This window comes from Cyprinodon tularosa, unplaced genomic scaffold, assembly GCF_016077235.1.
Source record: "Cyprinodon tularosa strain WSP-4 unplaced genomic scaffold, ASM1607723v1 ctg952, whole genome shotgun sequence".
NCBI classification, from domain to species: Eukaryota; Metazoa; Chordata; class Actinopteri; order Cyprinodontiformes; family Cyprinodontidae; genus Cyprinodon; species Cyprinodon tularosa.
The window spans coordinates 173095-194103 of NW_024039732.1; the positions used below are offsets into that span (position 1 = coordinate 173095).

Below are 21009 nucleotides of genomic sequence, written 5' to 3' on the forward strand. Positions count from 1 at the left end.
AAAAAGTAATTAGTTATAGTTACTAGTTACTTCTCCCAAAAAGTAATTGAGTTACTAACTGAGTTACTCCACAATAAAAGTAACTAGTTACTAGTAAAAGTAACTATTGCGTTACTTTTGCGTTTCTCGCCCCCGTAACCTTCCCACCCAGCCCCCACCTTCTCGCCGTGTGTTTCCAAAGCCAGCTGAATAGAGCGGACGACAAAGACAAGAACCTGCAGAGAGTTTAGCATTTATTGCAACTCAACGTAAATGACGTCTGGTGAAATTAATAACTGGGGATGTCTAATTCTGAAATCCTGTGTGTTTGGGTTGTTATAGATACTGCAACATCTGTCTATCATCTATCTATCTAGATCTATACTCTGCGTGTGACATAAAATATGGATCTCCATCCCTGCCACAAAGGCCATCAAATAATGTTTAAAATAAAAAATACAGTAGGTTGAGAAGGCAGAGTATCCATCCATCCATCCATCCATCCATCCATCCATCCATCCATCCATCCATCCATCCATCCATCCATCCATCCATCCATCCATCCATCCATCCATCCATCCATCCATCCAGATTTCTCCCTTTCATTTGATCGTTCACACTCTCCATAGTTCTCCTGTGGCGCGAGCACAGGGCGGCTGTTGCGCGCCTTTAACGAGCATGTGCGTTTCCTGTCGCCTGCGCGGTGACTCGTGCCGCCTCCGCTGTGCGGAGATGCAGAGGGAACCATATCTAATGGGAAAACGCAGCTCTACGTAACACCGGTATTTCCATGTGGAAAACGCTGTTTTGCTGCTGGAGTCCTCCTCACTCTCCATCTCTCTGTGTGTGCTGTACCTTAACACCCGCCAGCAGAAACACCCACCAACCCAACTGACAGACGGAATCTCACTATACATCAGCCATTCTCATTCTCCCCTCTCTCATGACAAGGCGCGCACCTCTGGATGACCTAAAAAATAATCTTTACTATCTCTTAAACAAAAGTAGCACAAACAATATTTTTTTCTGCACTAACGTTGCACTAACCATTCAGTCTATTTGCAGAGTTTTTTGACGTGGGTGGGGTGTCAGCTTCACGCAGCTGCGCATGAGTTCTATCATGAAAAAAGGTTCATTGTACGACCTGAGTAACGCGCAGTAACGGGGTGTCTGCAATGGTAACTGCGTTATAGTTACAGTCAAAGTAATTAGTTAGATTACTCGTTACTAAAACAAGGTAACAGCGTTAGTAACGCCGTTACTTTCAACGCCGTTAGTCCCATCACTGTTTATAACAGGTCTTCACATAAGCAATAAATGAAAAAATTCTTTAAATCATGAGCTTTAAAACATTTAAACTCCAATAAAAGGATGAAGGAGAAGAACTTAAGATGCATCATTTTTCTTAATGTCCTGTTTTGCCGAAATGGCTCTGGAATCAGTGTTGGATAACAGCCCAAAAGATTTATTTTCCCAAGAAGCCATTATGGTTGTTTCCATAAGGTTTTGCTTGGTTCTTATACATAAAACTTTACTGAAAATGATTTAGGAAGTAAAGTCATATACAACAGAAACAGAGAGGGAAAGGAAGAGGGGGAGATTGCAAAGAGTGCATGAAAAGAGAAAACAAAACAGAAGATCTACAGTAACTCCCAGAAATCTGCTTCCACACCTTGATGAGACAAGAGTGACAGAAAACAGCAAAAATAAAGACAAACAGAGTAAACATCAGGAAAAGCTTCCAGAGCAGCAGAAGCAACAGGTTTCCATGCAAAGTCTATGGTTGACGTAAAGCAATGCTAATGTCTACTTCCAGCCGCCACAAACAGTAGAGGAAAACCCCAAGAGGCAAGGGGACCTGGGACACCGGGAGGGCACCGCCCCTTAGTGGGGACCCTACATGTCCAGGAGGCCCAGGCAGGCCCAGCAGCCACCAGGAATGACACTGTGCCCACCAGTACCCGTTCTTGCACCTAGAGAACCAGCAGTGCACCAGTAGTCAAAGGAACCCCTCATAAGATGCATTTAATGTACTACCTTAGCCAATGGTGTTAATATTTAAATAATTGGGCCTGTTGGTCTCTGTTTGTCTGGAGGGCTGGTCCTAAAATGTCTCTTTTTGATACAGCTTTAGTTAGAGTGGCTCCGGTTATCTGGGGTTTCTATGGGTTAGTAAACATAACACTGGGATTGCTGTAGACAGACATACATATAAGAGTAGCCCCGCATTGACTGTCACAGCGCAGGAATTATGGGCGCCATCTTGGGGAGGTCGGCCTGCAACCCCAAAGTCGGGTATACACTATATGCTTCTTTTTGCCCTTTTCGGGCTGATTCTCCAGTCATGCAAGAATTCATGACTGGCCATTACCCCCTGTATACTACCAGACGATCAGGCCGACTTTCAGCCTGATCGTCTGGTAGTATACAGGGGGTAATGAGGGCCGATCAGCCTCTTACGACCCCCTCCCCGTCAGGAATCTTAAGGTTAGGAGAAAATCAAACATGCTTCAAAGCGTTGGGCCGTACAATGTAAGAACATGCATCGTAAGCTGTGAATTTTTAAACCTTATGGTTTTGTCGTCCAGCTGGAGCTGTAGCTGCGTTCGAAGATTGAAGATATTGCACAGTGTATGTCTGGCTTAACCTGCCGGTTTAAGCAGAACGGAAGAAGGACGCCTCAGCACTATTTTTGTTTGAATCGACGGATTGTTGACTTCAGGGCTCGAAGGATAATTTTGTGAAGGCATCAGAGCTTTGGAAGACATTACTGAATAAACTGTTTAAAAATATACACTGCACAAACACACACACATATAGAAATATATATATATTCAGCGAGTTAAAGTTGATTAAAATTTATTCTGTTGGCTGCCCCAAGATGGCGCCACCAAATAACGTCAGTGTCCATAGGCGAAAGCAGTCGATGCGGGTCTACTGTTATATGTACTGTATCTCTATAGTTATGCTGCTATAGGCTCTGACTGCTGGAGGACATAGGGACCCTTTTTTAATCATTCCTCTATATTCCATCTCTGTTTTCCAATTTGCATAATGTGTTGGTTCACAAGTTTTGGAGGGAACCTAAACGCAGAGCTGTCAAATTACTAAAAAATAAATACTTTACAAGAGTATTTGTTTTCTTTAAAGAGTTTTAAATTTCACTCGCTATATTTGAACTCAAATATCTTTACTTTCTACTCCATACTTTCTCCAAACACACTTATTATTTCTATATGTTTAAAATGAAATGACAGGGAGCTGGGAGTCATTGCAGATGATGAATGTGAATCCAAGACTCAAGACATTCCTCTCTTTATTAGACTTTAAATTTAAATATTGGTTATGTTTCAAGTTCCATTTCAATGATAATATTTGCTAATTTAACGGGAATACCAGATCTCTAAAAGTATTTGTCTTGGTTGTTATGGTAGATCAGCGCTTCTGTGCCGTTCTTAAGCCCGGCGCTCTCTAGCCATTGGTTGGATTGGGTCATATCACCCACCTCATGTCTCTGTTGGTGGTTCAAACTTTGGATGCCAGACCTTGCTCTTACCATTGAGCTGACTTTGCAGAACTTGCCTTACTCGCTGCAGGTTTTTGCTGCTTTTCTTGTAGCCTCTTGGTGGCTGCTCTTATCCCCGTGGTATTCCACAGGTACTGTAGCTTCTACATCTTCTATATCTGCTATTCTCCCTTCTGGGAGTAGCTCCTCTCTGTGTGGATTACCTTTCCTTTCCTCGTCACCATCCAGCCACATTTCTCCAGCCAGATGTCCTCCTGTCTGATGTCCTTGCTGTAGATCCTGGTGGTGTCTATCACCCAGTCATGTCTTGCTCTATCTTAGCATACAGCTTGATGTCATCAATGTACAGGAGGTGGCTGATAATGGACCCATTGCTGAATCTGTATCCACAGCCAGTCTTGGGGGGCAGAGCATCTCCTTGCTATATTCCACATTTGGTGGAGATTTTTTGCACTTGGCTTAAAGTTGGCTGGAAATTTCCGCAGCCCTATGGGGTTTACGGACGCCTTTCTGCACTCTGCCATGTGTTAATTCATGTGCCCACTTATTTAGCTGCTTTGATATCTAACCGGAGGTTCTGGAGATCAGGTTTTTGGCCGATAATTGGTGGGATTCATGGAGAGAAGTGGCTTATTCAGCCAGTAGGACTGGATCATGTCTGGGCCCGGCTGTCCACTTCTTCATACCTGAGTTTTTGTTGGATGTCTGCCATTGTGATGTTCACTGAACCTTGCTGAGGGAGGTTTATTTGTTCAGGTCTTAGGTCTTTTAGCCGCTGTGCATCCATGATATGCGATGCTTCCCTCTGCTATATACCTTTAAGATATTGTGCCGTCTCTAACGGTCGGATAGCTGCTGTGTTATTACTCTGCCACTTAGAGCTTCGCTGGTTCAGTGGATAATCTAGTGGCTGAAGCAGGAGAGAGTTTACCCCCCAAAGAACCAGATGTCATTCAGACGTTGGTTTTTAGGTTAACTCTGGTCCGTCTGGCATAGTCTTTATTTAATCCAGAAATAACTATTGAAAATTGGGCTGTTTGGTCGGTCTGATTTTACCCCACTTTATTCCAATAATAGTCGTTCAGAAAACCTTCCAGTTTTCACCTTTCATTTTTCAACCAGATGTAGACGTTGTTTGGATGTAAATCATGTCTTCTGTTAAACCAGTTATTGCTGAGGGCTGCCACAGATAACACACAGAAACATTAAGGCAGGACACAGGTGGGTCCTGCCTGACAGAGGTGGATAATGGAGGTCCAGAAGGTAAAATCCTTCCTAACTTCCCGTCCTCCTCTTCAATGGATGAGGTGATTAACCCTCAGTGACCTGAAGCTGGAAATGCAAATGTTGGAACTGATCTCTGCTCCGGCTTTTTACTCTCTGGTCCTGGATAATCCACACTGCTTAATGGACACAGACATTGTAGACAAGGGCAAACATAAATCCCAACCATGGAATGAAAAAAATGTGAGTCCCTCGTCAAAATGGAACTGAGGAATTTCATTCTGGTTTTGGAGGCAGGACACAACCCTGAAGTGGAAGGAAACAGATAAATTGAGGAGCATAAATCACAGAAGCTGCCAAGAGGCCCTGGGGTGGAGGTTCATCTTCCAACCGCCCCACTGTATAGTCTGAGCTGTTATGAAGGGGATTGGGTCAAATTTGGCTTATGTGTCAGGATGGCCCAGTTAAAGTACAACCCTGAATCCATGTGATCTCTCAAGGTACCCAGCCTGACAAAGACTGATTGATTACCCAAAGGAAGGAGCGTAATGTTTGCTGCTCAGTTGAGCAAAGCTGGCAGCAGGGGGGGGATTTTACCATTAGGCAATGCCAGGCACTTGCCTAGGGACTCATGTTCCTGGGGGCCCCATAAAACTCTGTTCACATGTATGGTTAATAAAACTATTCCTTATTTCTGCACATTAATTACGTTTTTGATAAAAATCCTTTTTCTAAAATGCCATCAGAACGCTGATAATATTAAGTGTGTCCCAGCCCCCCCCCTTCAGTGTCCACCATATTGGATCAGTCCATTTGCTGCACATGTTCAGAAAGGTCCAAACAGACAGCAGCAAACCATTTGAAAACAAACCATGCAAAGAGCAGTGTTGCCAACTTAGCGCTTTAGTCGCTATATTTAGCCACTTTTCAGACCCCTCTAGCACTTTGATTTCTAAAAAGCTCCTAGCGCCAAATCTAGAGACTTTTTTCTGCTACTGGAGACTTTGGAGACAACATCTAAAAGCAGCGAACTCTGCTCTCCAGAGCCAGTAGATTGGTAACCCCGCCTCCTGCTCTCCTCTATCTTGTCTGCTGTCATGATTCATGCAGCTATTATTTCATCCAAATGAAAAATGGAGAACAGATAAGCAGATCATGGCTTGTCTACAGTGAAAAGAAGGACTGGGTTATTTACTTTGGCCTTTTTGGAAACACAGGAAGGAGCAATCAGCTAAGTGAGCTTAGTGCTTGGAAAAAATCTTTCATTCCTTTAGAGACAGCATGAAAAGTCAGCTGAGTACAAAACATAGAGAGGAAAACAAGAAGAAAAGGGACAAGAAGAGAGGGACACAACCTAGAACAGATAATGGATGTCTATTCTATTAACATTTCTCTATCTGGAGAATGGGGCTGTTTTATTGGTTGGCTTCTCCATTCAGAGGGGCCCCAGCCTGTCTTTGCCAGGGCCCCCAAATTTCCTAAATCCGCCCCTGGCTGGCAGAGACATTGTACCCCACAGGTCCTGCACTTCTGATTCCTGTTTACAGAATAAATAAAGCTATGCTTTCCTTTCACTTCTTTGTGGATCATTGCTCTGCTCCATGTAACACACTGAGGGATGCAATGTTAAGAGAAACGGTTCAATGTGCACTAGTGACCATTAATGGACGATTCACAGAAATTTGTTTGCTTTTATTTCAATGACTGAATCTAAAATTCTGACAAGTATCCAAACTGAGGACCTTGTTATTGTTCCCTAAAGTATGGTAGTGTGTATAGCCTCGTGGAAAAGTCCTGGTGAGAACGTCCCTGCTGAGTGGCGAGCTGTAGCCTGGAGGAAGGCAGCTGCTGTGCTGCAGCAGGTTGAAACATTGCTGTTTATGTTGCTCCATCTGCTGCCATCCAGAGATACGTTCACCTCCGTCTGCTTCGCGCTTCCTCACTGTCTGAGCTGGCTTTAACATTGCCCATTTCCTCAGAAACTAAACCATTAGAAGAAAGACGTTCAGAAACAGGCTTCCAAACTGGAAACAATTAGCTGCGGATGCTAATCAGTGATGGATTTATATTTAGTTTGCTATGATTAAAGGAGAACTACAGGCTGAAATATGGATTTATATCTGCTGCTGCCATTGTTTCCCAGTCATTGCATGAAAAATTGTATTCATGTGCAATTTTAGTTGTATCTATTATTTAATGAAAATACTGAATTTACAAAAATTAACTTCTGACATCCTCATACCGAACTTATATACCAGCACCTCTCCAAACGTGGATCCTAATTGTAATTTGTCAGCAATCAGGATTAATGGCTACTTGCGGGGACCCAGACGGAGAGACAGACATGATTTCTTATTAAATTTAATAAAAAAGTAAAAATACAGAAGCCATAATCCAGAACTGATCGACAAGAAACTCAGAAACCAAACTCAGGACAGTGGGGGTGCGGTAGGGGTGACAAAAGGAACAAATTAAAGAAGAGAATCCAGCAACGAGGAACTGCACAGGGGGTGAATATATGGGAGAGGGAACAAAACTGGGTTAAGTAGCTGATAGGGAGCAGGTGTGGATAGAAGCATCTAGAAGGGAGCTAGGAGAGACCCATTGGGCAGAACCAGCTCAACATGGCGGTCGTCTGCCGGACCTGTTGAGATGAGACGAGGAATGCAGTAAGAGTCCAGGAGGGACAAGGTTGAAGAAGCACCATGGAAAAGCTAGATGAAGCTACGATGGTGGAGGAGAGGATGGAGGCGGGTTACGGACCTTTTAAGATGAACTCTGGATGTTGATTGGGCTTCATGGAGGTGCAAAGCTGGTTCAAAGCTGATTGGTTTGCATCAGAGGCACAGAGCTTCTGATGATGAGGGCAACTAATTAAGTTTCTTCAGTTGAACTTCTGCCTAGATTCATTAACAAAAAAATATTACTGCTTAAATATAACTGACACATGGAGAATCAATAGTAAAAGATGTTAGTTGCCTTTTAAGAAGCTCTACAGAACCGACAGACCTTGGACTAAAGAGGAGACCGTTCCAGTGTCCCAGGGCTTTTTTCATTCTGGCGTCTGGATGAGACAACCAGTATTCCCTGTTGGTTGAGCTCAGGGTTCAAGGATGCAAACATTCAGAGCTCCACAGTTGAAGTGTTTTATGGAGTAGATTAAAATATGAAGGAGCTGGAAGAGTCAGAATCAGCTTAATGGTTCTAGCTTTTATCAGTGTGCGTGAGCAGTAGGGGCAGTGAAAAACAATCTATTATTTATGATTATATACACAGAGTGCACAAAACGAAATTTCATTTAGTACAGCTTTACAGACAGTAAATGAACATTTACATTTCTTCTGGGCCCTTTGGACCAGTGAGGTGGTGTTTTCAGTCCAGGTGAGGGTGTCTGTGATGAATGTGGTGCTGCTGACCACCTCTACAGCTGAGCTGTTGATGAGCAGTGGAGCGTGGTTAGGACGCTTCTTCCTGAAGTAAAGGTGTCAACAGAGAATGAAGGTCAGGCAACTGCGCCCTCTTCTAAGTTGCATAGACCAGAGTGAGTGAGAGCAGCTGTGTAGAATGGAGCAACAACCTGCAGAGTATCTGCCTTTTCAGGACATTTAACAGAGAGAAGAAGTAAAAAAAAATAAAAACAATTATTTTTTTGGCGATCACAGAGTCTGGGAGCGGCCATTTTTGACCAAATATAGTAGCCCCTCCCTCCTGCCATCTTCCAGCAGTGACGTCACGGTGTGGTAAGCCTAGCGCCATTCTCCCCGCTTTCCAAGCTAAATCAATGGGAACTACTAGACACATCTGCAATCAACAACAATTATTGAAGATTTCCAGAGGACTTCACCATTGAAATTCACCAGAGCTATAGTGAAACTGACAATGCCCACGTGCATGGCAGCTGGATGCTGGAATACATCGGGTAAAAGTGAAAAAAAGAGTTACTCCACCTTTCTGATTCCTGATCCTCCACGGACGGGTTGGTCGTTGGATCGCCAACTTGAAGAGGGAGGATTTGCCATCGAACTTCTGGCCAGAGAAAAAACCTGTAATATGTAGCCAACATTTGGAAGAAGAATGTTTTCAAGATTACTTGGATAATAGCGCGTTGTGACAAACACCAGATACAGCACTGGGACTTGACCAACAGCCGATACCGCACCGTGACGTCACTAACCAGTAGGTGGCAGTAGTGTTCTTTGACAAACATGGATGCCTCCAGTAAAGCACATTCACATGAAAATTACTCTAAATAATAAAAACACTGATCATTTATTGAACAGGATGGAATCATTTCAGATTAAAGAACTTTCAGAAGTTTGAATTCTGGATATGAACAAACTTCTCCTTTAATGTTTGTGGTAAAAACTGCAAAAAACAGGAATAAACAATCCAGTATTTTTCATCAGCAGGTTTTAACATTTCTAGTTAATTTGGGTTTTTATAAACTGTTTCTCCATAGTTCATAAAAATGTTTTAGTGCAGCAATAATGATCAGAGCTGCTCTCTGTTCCTTCTACATCTCAATTCAATTCTACCTGCTTTATTTTAACCTTTGGAGTTTAACTCATTGATATTTATTTATTTTTCATCTGCAGAATGTCTGCAGCAGTGACGGCAGCTTGCAGGTAGAGTCTGTCTCCCCCAAAGAACCTCCTGGATCAGCTTTTCTGATTGGCTGACGGTCCGGGGTCCAGCGGCTGAAGTAAAACTTCTGGATGCTCGGCTGGATCTCTCAACACCGTCCCCCATAGACTTAGCATGTAAACCAGAAGCTTTGACGCCCAGAAGGTTTGAGGTTAAAAAGAAAGGTATGCTTAGAGTTTTTGTTGATTCTGACATCTTTAGCCAAAGTTTAGTTTATCTAAAAACTGCAGTGAAATTCTTTTGGGCAGATTGAGACATGTTTTATCTTGCCTTGTAAGAACTGACAGTCCTGAAAGTGTCAGAAAGATTTATCTTCCTGATGCTTTGATGGCCTCCAACCCACTGGACAAAATCCTGTTCAGAATTTGAAACCAATTATCTATCCAATCCATCACAATAACTCTGAGTTTATCGGCCCGCCTCTGTCAGGTGGTCCAACATGTCTCCTCTTTAATGCATTGAAGGGTTGAGCTGCAGTTCAGTTTCCTTGTAAACCTTCATCATGACCCCAATAACTGCCAGAATTCACAGAGGAGCTTATAAAGCCGTCTTTCTTTAAACCCATTACCCCTCCCTCGCAGGTTATTAGTTGGACGTTGATTTCTTTTCTCAAACAGAAGAGAGGAGTTATCCTGATGTAACGTAAAGCTGTGTACAGATGGGAGCTGATGTGAAGCTATTAGATGGTTTATTCTCATAATCTGACTTTACATCCACTGGCTCAGCTTCATCCTGGAACTGAAGCAGAAAAGAAAACAGCATGGCCAAAGCCAACACCTCCATGTTTGCTTCTCTCTGTTACTCTCCCTGCATCGCATAGACTTTCCAACCGGGACGCTCGGATTTAGTAACAAAAATAGGATCAACAGGGATTATCTTCATTTAGGAAATATAAGTTCTATGAGAAGAAATCTGTGTCTTCGATTTATGGCCGGACTCAGACAGTTGACCTCAAAGATTATTGATCACAAATAATCAGACATGATCTCAACAGAAGATCCTAATAAGTATGTAAGGTAGCTGAGTGGTGCAAACATGCTGCAAATACAAAAAGTCTTGCAAAGATAAAAACCTTTTCTAACAAACAAAAGTCACACTTTGGTCTCTCCTCCTGGATTCACTGCGAAAAATTAAAATCTAAAGAAGCCCTTTTTTCAGACAGTTTGCCAATGGAACAAGACAATTTACATTCAAAATAGGAAAAAAAAACAGTAGCATTGTCTAATTTCAAGTTTACATTATATATTTATCTTATTATAAGAGAAAATACTTATTGCATTTCATAAATACACTTAATTTAATAAATTTGTAATTATTTCTAGATCGTTTTTCCAGTGTGAGCACTTAGAGAGCGAAGATATTCACTTGCATTTTGTTATTGACTCAACAGCAATCCCTCACGCTAAGCATGCATGAGCTGCATGTTGCCAGAGCTGTAACAGTTAACCTCTTCATTAGCCTGAGTGTGAAAACTGAAATACAAATTACTGGTCAGCCATTATAAGGTGGAGATGCAATGATCACAATTTTATGATTTAATTCAGTTTATTTCCATATTCACAACACATTTCATCTCAACACACTTTACAGACATTACAGTTGGGTTGGTACCAAGGTTATATAAAGGGAAACCAGAAGACTGGAACTCATTTGGCCTCATGCAAGAACCATTCATACACACAAATTTGTTTCCAAATCGTTTATATGAGTAATTTAGCAGAAAATGTCTCAATCACCATTTTCTCCTATTTCTAATATCTCTCTGAAGATCTGACATAGGAGTCCTGCTCAATCAATCAGCTGTTATCCAAACAGTTTTTCACTTAATAACCACATTTGTTGTTAATTAGAAGCAACTTTCCTTTTTATTAGGCTTCATCATTTTACACTGCTCAATAAAAAAAGGGAGAAGGTAAACAGCATAATATAACTTTAATCAAATCAAACTTCTGTGGAGTCAAATTGTCCACTTAGGAAGCAACACTGACTGACAATCGATTTCTCCTGCTGTTGCTCAAATTGAAAAGACAACAGGTGGAACCACAGATCTCTCCTCAGTCCTTACGCTTTCTGGATGATGCTTTGGTCACTTTTGAATGTTGGTGGTGCTTTCACACTCGTGGTAGCATGAGGCGGACTCTATAACCCATGCAAGTGGCTCAGATAATGCATCTATTCCAGGATGGAACATCAATTCCTAGCTGTGGCAAGAAGGTTTGCTATGTCTGTCAGAGTGTCCAGAGGCAGGATGCGCTACCAGGAGACAGGACAGTACACCAGGAGACATGGAGGAGGCCGTAGGAGGGTAACAAACCAGCAGCAGGACCATTACCTCCGCCTGTGAGCAAGGAGGAACAGGAGGAGCACTGCCAGAGCCCTGCAAAATGACCTCCAGCAGGCCACTAATGTGTAGGTGTTTGCACAGACAGTTAGAAACCAACTCCATGAGGATGGTATGAGGGCCCGACATCCACGCATAGGGGTCCTGCTCACAGCCCAACACGTTGAACGATACTTGGCATTTACCAGAGAACACCAGGATTGGCTAACTCTGTGCTCTTCACAGATGAAAGCAGGTTCACACTGAGCACATGTGACAGCAGGTGAAGTTGAAGAATGAAAACTTTGTTCAAACAGGTAGGACCTGTGCATCATCTCATGGGTTCCTCCACAGTTTGATTCTGTCTTCTTTTACGCAGTAAATACTAAAGCCCCATATACACTGCCCTTTTGAAACCGTGCCGAGAACGGCGCTAACATGGTGCTAGTTCATCAGTAGCGCTCGTCGCGGTTCAGTTCTGGCTCGGTTCTCAGATAACAAAGAGCGCATGAGCAGACAGCGTCAACTCCTTACAGTCAGCCTTATTATCATGAAGTTTCAGAGATTCATAAAAATCCTAGCTTCCCTACCGTGCCACACGATTCCCAGTGATGATTCTGCTAAGCAGTGAGATGAACCTCAACATCTTTCATTGTTTCCTGTGTCTGAAAGCCCTGATTAGACTTCGTTCGGCTTCCTTCTTCACCCGACTCCCCGCAATCTTCCTGAATGTTACGGACGGCACCATGTTGGTTTGCTTGTTTCCCTCTAGAGAGCGATAGTACCTGTAGTTCGCCACTAGGAGGCGAGGCACTGTGCTAGTGTGATGTGAAAAACAGTCGTAAGGAACCGAGCTCTGCATGGTTAACTGATCCAAGCTCGGCACGGATCGGTTTTCAGAGGGTAGTGGAATTGGAGCTAAATGATAAATGATCGTTATTAGCGGTTATCAGTCCCATAAAACGGCTTCAGATTTTGCCAGTAGGCTCAGTAGGTTGTTATCATCGAGTGAATCCTAATCCTAAAGTAATTCCTTTTCCCCCGCAGAATTAATTAATCTATTTATGTGTAATCTGAAAATAATTTCAGTTGTTCTTCATTACTTTAAAATAACAAAATAAAAATAAAATGATGCACATGTTGCTCATTATAAACAATCAAAAACAAATAGATCTCATATCCTCTCAACTGAGCTGTAGAATCCTCTCCCTATAAACATTTAATTCTCTGTGAAAAAGTGCCGATCATTCTTTAACAAGATCCTCGACAAACGGACATGAGGCCATTTTTTTCCCGCAGCCATAGCAGATTGACAGCTTCATTTAAAAGGCAAGGTGTGCAGGTTTCAACCCTTTTTACTCCAATAACCCTTAAAGTTTGGATTGAATAACTACATTTTTCTCAGGGCTTTCAGAGACAGCTGCCAGAGACGGCACTGATTTATGTGAGGAGCTGGGCATGAGCCCTCACTGAGCCTGTCTCTTTGAATTATGACAGCAGTTAATAGATATTTTACATTCCGCCATGTACAGCTTCTAACAGTGATCTAAGATGCCTCCGCGAACACGACTCCATAAAGATTAGACCCAAAACATCTCAAGTAGAGTGTTTTTCTTCCCAGCCATGATTCAGTGGATCAGGGGGAGGATTAACCACCCACCTCAGACTGGATATGATTGTGTTCAGTTTAATTGATTCATTAAGGCTCATCTTTTAATTAGCTGAACAAATAACATGTGTCCATGTGTCCATGTAGGACTCTTTACACTGTATAACGTTACAATATAACTTACAAAATGGGTTCAGCTGAGTAGGATATGAACACTTCAGAGCTGCTCCACCACTGCTTCACCCTAGAAAATAAAAAACGATGGTCCACTGGGTCAGAAGCTGTTAAAATGTAGGACAGCAAGGGGGAAACAACATAAACAAGAGTATATTGCTTTAAATATGCTTTAAAAGGGTTTACAAAACCTAAAAATGACCTTTGAAATTATTGGAAACCAGCCAGTTAAACTTCTAAAATCTTAAGTTCTTTTAGAGATGTCAAACACACATTGGAGACTAACTTCCTTTGGAAAGAAAATTTGGAAAGAAATAGAGGTTCACAGTTTTACCTTTAAGTAGTAACTATCAATGTTTGAAAGCTGTCTTTTAATTAGGGTCTGAATGGTTCAAATAAGAACCATCAACAGCCGATACTGCACCGTATCGGAATCGGAAGGCAGACTGGTTTTTACAATAGAATGAGCTGAAAGACTAACAGGAGACTTTTCTCCTTGGCTCTACCTTTCTTATAACTCATCCTAAACGGTTACATTATCCAGAGTTCTCTCTACTGGTATGCTGCTAGAGGCTTCATCTGCTGGAGGACATAGGGGCTGTTGTGTAACTTTAATTAATGTATTGCCCACCCCAGTGGGAGTGGTAAATATGTTATTTAATCAGTTATTATTAAGACTGTCTTATATGATGTTTGTGAACACACACCCTACTAGCTGTGTGTTAAACTAGTGAAACTCAACTAAACTTTAAACTACTATGAACAAAGAAGAAGGAATAAAATTAGGGATGCACGATATTGGGATTTTGGCCGATATGCCGATATTTTAAAACTCATGTAGCCGATAACCGATATCGATACCGATGTTAAAGCTGGACAAAAATAAGTAGTCATTGAAAATAGCAGTTTTGTTATCCATTTCTGACACTTTGAAAAATAATATACTCAAATATATTTTCATATGCTGATATCAAATAGATTTTTAAAAACGCGGTATCGATCTATTTAACTTTCAAAATCTGGTGAAATTTCATCGTTCTGTTACAAACTCTCGTGATATTTTGCAAATTCTTGTGAGATTTTGTTAGTAAAATAGATCGATACCGCGTCAATATATCAACATATAAAAATATGGCTACATTTGGTGAATTTTCGGGGGATTTCGTAGCATAACGATGACATATAGCAATATTTCATTAGTAAAAGAGATTGATATGGTGTTTTTAAATGGCAATATATCAGCATATGAAGATATTGGGATATTTTAATGTATCAATATTTTTTCCCTCGTCTTTAAAAGTTTTTAAGTCTGTAAAAAAGAAGTTTTTGAGGAAGAATAAGTAGTATTTATTTTTTTTTTTAGACTTTAGAAACTCAGAAGCTGATCAAATATCGGGTTAAATATCGGTGGGGAGGCCGATGTCCGATATTCAGTTTTAAGGCCGATACCGATAGGGGGCCGATTATATCGTAATTCCCTAAATTAAATGGTTAAAAACTATAATAAATGAGATGATGCAATGATGTCACAGCTGGATTTATGTTTGAAAAGCAAAGTTCATTTTGAAGAGTTTGATCAAATTGGCTTTTAACTAATTTTGTATTCAAAGCAATTCACAATGAAAATCGCGGTGAATAAAACATGCTGTGATTGGCTAAAAGGTTGGCATGGTAGGCAGGAGCCGCAATCAGTTGATCACAGGAGGCTTTCCAGATGGATACTGCGTAGAAATCAAAGTGAACAGGTGGATCCATCTGGCTCATGCCAGGTTACCTTGAGATGACGTGTTTCTAATTGTCATTATATAAATAAACGGAATAGAATTAGAGGAACCCGACTTTAAAGGAAAAATCCGCTCATATTCAGAATTAAAACTTCTGAAAGTCCTTTAAGTATGAAATGATTCCATCCTGTTCAATAAATGATCAGTGTTTTTAATTCAGAGTAATTTTCATGTGAATGTGCTTTACTGGAGGCATCCAGCACTAGGACTTGATCAACAGCCAATACCGCACTGTGACGTCACCGTGTCTCAGCAGCTGCTGTTTCGATTTGCCCTCCGTCCTCCAATTATAATAAAACAGCTCAGAATGACAAAAGATACGTTAAAGGATTGGGCAGACCTTCCTGCCCTGCTACGTTCTGTTTACTTTGGAAGTCAGACTTTGGCATCCTGGAGGGATCCAGGTGTCACAATCACACCTGTTTAAGTCCTACTCAAGTTTGGAGCACACCCTGCAGGCCGAGCGTTCATCCTATCCTTTGGTACAAAAACACTGAGAAGATGTCATTCCTAAAAAATAAGGGCTAGGCAGAAAAGTTTACTGTAAAAGATAAGAATCCAGAAATGTGAGCTTTATTGTGAAGGTAAGAACAGGAAGTGGCTGTCAGCCCCCCCTCCCAGATGTTTCTCTCAGTGCTGCTCTGCTCTGTGTGCCTCTGCAGGAGCAAAAATTCAGGCTGCTTCATCATCTCACTCATGGATTAACTTTCTGCTTCTTTTCATGAACAAAAGGTAAAAACACATTTATTATCTATCACTGCTCTTGTTTTTTGTTTGTTTTTTTGCATGATTCTTATTATTGCAGTAAAACATTTAATGAACCTTGAAAAAAAAACACTTTTATTTTCAATTTAATTTGAAAAGAGAACAGAGAATACAGACATATCCTAAATAGAAGAAGTTAGAAATAGTTTCAGCTGCACTAGACTAACAACAAACATCAAACATCAAATAAAATAACAGCTGATATTTATTCATGATAAAAAAAACCCACATTATTAGGAATTCAGGTTGTGATGGAGGGAGAAGGTCTGGACAGTGTTAGGATCTACCTAGATCAACCTGTTAACCACCCAAACATGTTGCTGTAGATCCACAGTTCTAGAACTGCTCATGTTTCATCCATGGAGGTGGATGCAGGGAGAGAGGACTGATTTCCAGCTGGTAGACCTGTGAGCCGTCAGGAGACTCATGTTTCCCTCCTGTTTGGGAACCTTTTTAAAACTAAAATGATTCAGGCATCAACTTCTCCCTCCTTGTGTTTAGCTGGGTGGTTGCTGATCTAGTTTTCTATCTAAGGAAAACATTACTGATTGCATCGACTCATTGAGCTTTCAGCAATCCCTCACATTTTAGAATGTTAAAATGTCTCAGAAACATATCTGACACCATAAAACCAGAGAAAATAAAGATTTCTCCCTAATTGGCTCAAACTGTCACATATATATATATATATATATATATATATATATATATATATATATATATATATATATATATATATATATATATATATATATATATATATTCTGCTGTAGTCCATCTATGTCTTGTTCCAGTAGCCAATTTGTCTGTTTTTATATATATATATATATATATATATATATTAGTGCTGTCAAAATTATCGCGTTATTAACGCGTTAACGCGAGGCCATTTTAACGGCGATAATTTTTTTAACGTGAGATTAACGCTATGTGGTTTTATGGTACAATTTTTCCAAGTACATCCCGCTGCAGCCTGCGGGAAGGCGGGGCTATTTTCCCCCAGTCTATGCATTTCTCATAGGCTTCTAGAGCGGAGCTCCTCAAGGGAAAAAGACGCTCATACACTGGGTGACGCTAGTGCCTTTTCTTTAAGCCCCACCACCAACAAACAAGTTGAGTGTAGTAGCAACCTGAAATACGCTGAGAAAACTGATTACTGAGGTGAAATGGAATCTCGTAGCAGCACTCTTGCCGTCTGTGTACGCAACAGGTCGGTATCGCGTGTGTGTGTGTGTGTGTGTGGGTGGGTGTGTCTGTGTGTGGGTGAGTGGGTGTGTGTGTGTTCTCATTTTTGTTAAGAGGCTGAAAAGTAACTTTCTAGAGAGCATAGACTACCTTCATCTAGTGATGTCGGTCTATTGATTTTGATGTATTGATTGAAAATTGTTCATTATTACCTTGGTTAATTAACATCTAATGTTAACTCTACTAAATTTTATAGCAGTAGGGTAAAATGCTTGTCTTTGTTCAAAAGACTGTATTAACTGTAAAGACTGTCTTTTACATCAGCCTGTTTTCAGGGCCTTTTTTTTGCCTACATATTTGTTATTTTTTGCTACATGCCTCCCCATCTTCTTGCCATATGTTTCTATGGCATAAATCAGTATCTGTGACCTGTTTTCATTTTAAAAAAAGAACATTGGCACAAACCTAGCCTGTATGTATTTTTTTGTATGTCATCGAGAGTATTTAAATGATTTTCAATCAGGAAAAAAATGTGCGATTAAAATGCGATTAATCGCGAGTTAACTCAGGCATTTATGCGATTAATCGCGATTAAAAAATTTAATCGATTGACAGCACTAATATATATATATATATATATATATTCTGCTGTAGTCCATCTATGTCTTGTTCCAGTAGCCAATTTGTCTGTTTTTATATATATATATATATATATATATATATATATATATATATATATATATATATATATAAACAAAAAAAATGTTCTCTTTTCTCATGTGTCATCCTCAAGCTGGGGTCCTCTACCAGAGGCCTGGGAGTTTGAGGGTTCTGCGCAGTATCTTAGCTGTTCCTAGGACTGCGCTCTTCTGGACAGAGACCTCTGATGTTTTACCTGGAATCTGCTGTAGCCAGGGGCGTTGCTAGGCACAAAGCTTTACTGGGGCACTGGCCCCTACCGCATATGCCCCTCCTGCCATACATAAATACAGACAAGCACACTGCCCCACCCTGATAAATTCCTACCAAAATTACCAGTTGAGATAATAATGAGTGTAAGAGCATATTTGTTTTAACAAACATGAACATTTTCAACATTGCAGCTATAAAAAATAAGACATCACCAACTTTAGAAATAAAACGTTTCCTTATACACATTCTGGAGTAATCATTAATTTCTAGGTTTCAGAGTTTTAGTTCAGGGGAAAGTTTAACTCAACCTGAACTAAGCTTTTCTTTTATTTTATGAGCATTAAAGTGTACCTCCTATTTTTCATTTTTGCAAAGCGGTCAATCACTAGACTGTGACTCAGCTTAGAAAGTTCTTCCTTTTCAACTGATAAAATAGCAAGATGATGGAGCCTGTCTTGTCCCATTGTGCACCTCAGCCAAGTGTGGATCCTTCTCAACACACTGAATGACCTTTCACACCTCCAGCTGTAGACTGGGATGGTGAGGAGATCTGGATGACCTGCGTTAGTGTGGGGAACATGGTATTATCAAGCAAGTTGAAAACACACTGCATATCCTTGGTGACAAGGATTTCTTTTTCAACCAGGAAAAGCTTTCAAACCATTTTGAATTAAATGAACGTTTTTTTACTCCAAATTTGTCCTGGGCATAGTGGGACAACTTCACTTGTTTAGGACCATCATGTTTCCCCCTAAGTCACTAATGTCCCCTTCTTGTTTGTGGACGCTGGTTGTTGCTCCCTCATCACCTTCATGGTCCTGTCTCTCACCTGTCTCTCTCCTGTCTCTCTGCTGTCCTTCACCTGTCTCTTGCCTGTCAGTCTCGCCTCCTCCTCCCTTTCCTACTCCAGCACCTCTACAGCAAACATTAAAAAATTAAAATTTATAATTATGTAAATATCAATCATATTGCTTATAACGTTCCTAATGTAACTGCTTAGCTTAAATCACTAATTCATCACGGGACCTTACCTCCCTCTCTCTCATCTTGTTTTACTGCTTCCCTGTCTCTGCTTCGTGTGAGGAATTTCCTGATATCCATCTACAAACCGATGCAGTCATTTTCAGTTAGTAGCCTATAAATCATGTGGTTTCACTGGGAAAATAATAAAATTGACAGGTAAGAAAGGTTACCAGAACAACGTTTCTTACTTGTCAATAAAAAAAAAAAGAAATGCATCGCGGCCGCACAGTGTCCCATCCAACTCAGTTGAAAGCAGCGTGTTAATTTACCTGCAGTTCATGCAGTGACATGCGCTGACGTGGGGGCGCTAATACATCCTCAATTTGGAGTAGAAATATACGTCTCCTCCCGTTGGAATTATCTAAATTGATGCATTAAAAAAATGTATCACTGTTGCAAATATTCATGAGATTTATACTGGGGCACAGCTCATTTATACTGGGGCATGTGCCCCAGTAAATGGGGTCTGGCGACGCCGATGGCTGTAGCCACTCTCCCAGTTTGGGGGTCACAGCCCCCAGTGCTCCAATTACCACTGGCACCACTGCTGCTCTCACTTTCCACATCTTTTCTAGCTCCTCCTTCAGTCCTTGGTATTTCTCAAGCTTCTCGTGTTCTTTCTTCTTGATGTTGCTGTCGCTTGGGATTGCCACATCTATCACTACTGCCTTCTTCTGCTGTTTGTCGATCAACACGATGTCTGGTTGGTTAGCCATCACCTGTTGGTCAGTCTGGATCTTGAAGTCCAACAGGATCTTAGCTCGGTCATTCTCAACTACCTTAGGAGGTGTCTTCCATTTTGACCTTGGGACTTCCAGCCCACACTCATGGCAGATGTTCCTGTACACTATGACAGCTACCTGGTTGTGGCGTTCCATGTATGCACTTCCTGCCTGCATTTTACACCCTGCTGTTATGTGCTTTATTGTTTCAGAGGCATCTTTGCACAGTCTGCATCGGGGGTCCTGCCTGGTGTGATATATATATTAGGGTTGTCAAAAATATCGATACTCAAAAAAGTATCGATACTGAAACGTTGTATCCGGATACAATACTAATTTTCAAAAGTATGGATACAGTGCTACCACCAGTGGCACCTAAACAGTCATTCATCTAAAGTGCAGAATAGAGGACAATGCACTTTCTGAACACTGTGTGATGAATAATTCTGTGCTCTTTTCAGTTTCAGACTTTTTTTTGTAACAGGTGCAGCTGCTGAGAATTATTTTTGTTTCTTAACCGGTTTGGCTCGTGTCATTGTTATGTGTGCAAAGCATAGCCAAGGAAGGGACACTTAATTTTAGTTTTATAAATTTTTTATCAAGCTTGCTTAATATTGTGCACAGCATAAAACCTTTAGTGTATTTATTTATTGTATTTTATTTATTAATGAAAATATTTCTGTAGAATTTTGTAGTCTTTGTTTTTATCCTTGTGGTATCGAAAATGGCTATATATATATATATATATATATATATATATATATATATATATATATATATATATATATATATATATATATAATCTGTATATAGCTTCCATAGATATGTATTTTATAACCTCTTACAATAACTCTGTTTATAAAACCCATTTATAGTCCATGCAAACATAGTCTCTGTACACATGTAAATACATATTAATATCCTTTATAGCACTTCTGAATAGATGCAAACTACACTTTGTTACTTTGTACTTGTGACAGTGTAATGACAATAAAGTGGAATTCTATTCTATTCTATTCTAATCCTCATCTTCTTTTTAACCCCTTAACTCTTGGTTTGAAATGCTCGTCACTCTGCCAGTAGCGAGGCCTCTTTCAATATTTGTGATGCATTTCTACAGCATTTTGTTTAAAAGAAGGAGT

The 21009-nt window shown here is 40.6% G+C and overlaps 1 protein-coding gene across 2 annotated transcripts in view; it reads left to right on the top strand.

The window, feature by feature from the left end:
• The first annotated feature begins 15867 nt into the window (after nt 1-15867).
• col28a1a (collagen, type XXVIII, alpha 1a) overlaps nt 15868-21009 on the top strand; it is an 89333-nt gene continuing 84191 nt past the window's right edge. Inside the window, exon 1 of one of the 2 annotated variants that reach the window (XM_038275320.1) lies at nt 15868-15991. The gene's annotated coding sequence lies outside the window, so the exon portion shown is untranslated. Of the gene's footprint in view, nt 15993-21009 lie in introns of both variants that reach the window. The other variant, XM_038275319.1, reaches the window with a different exon arrangement.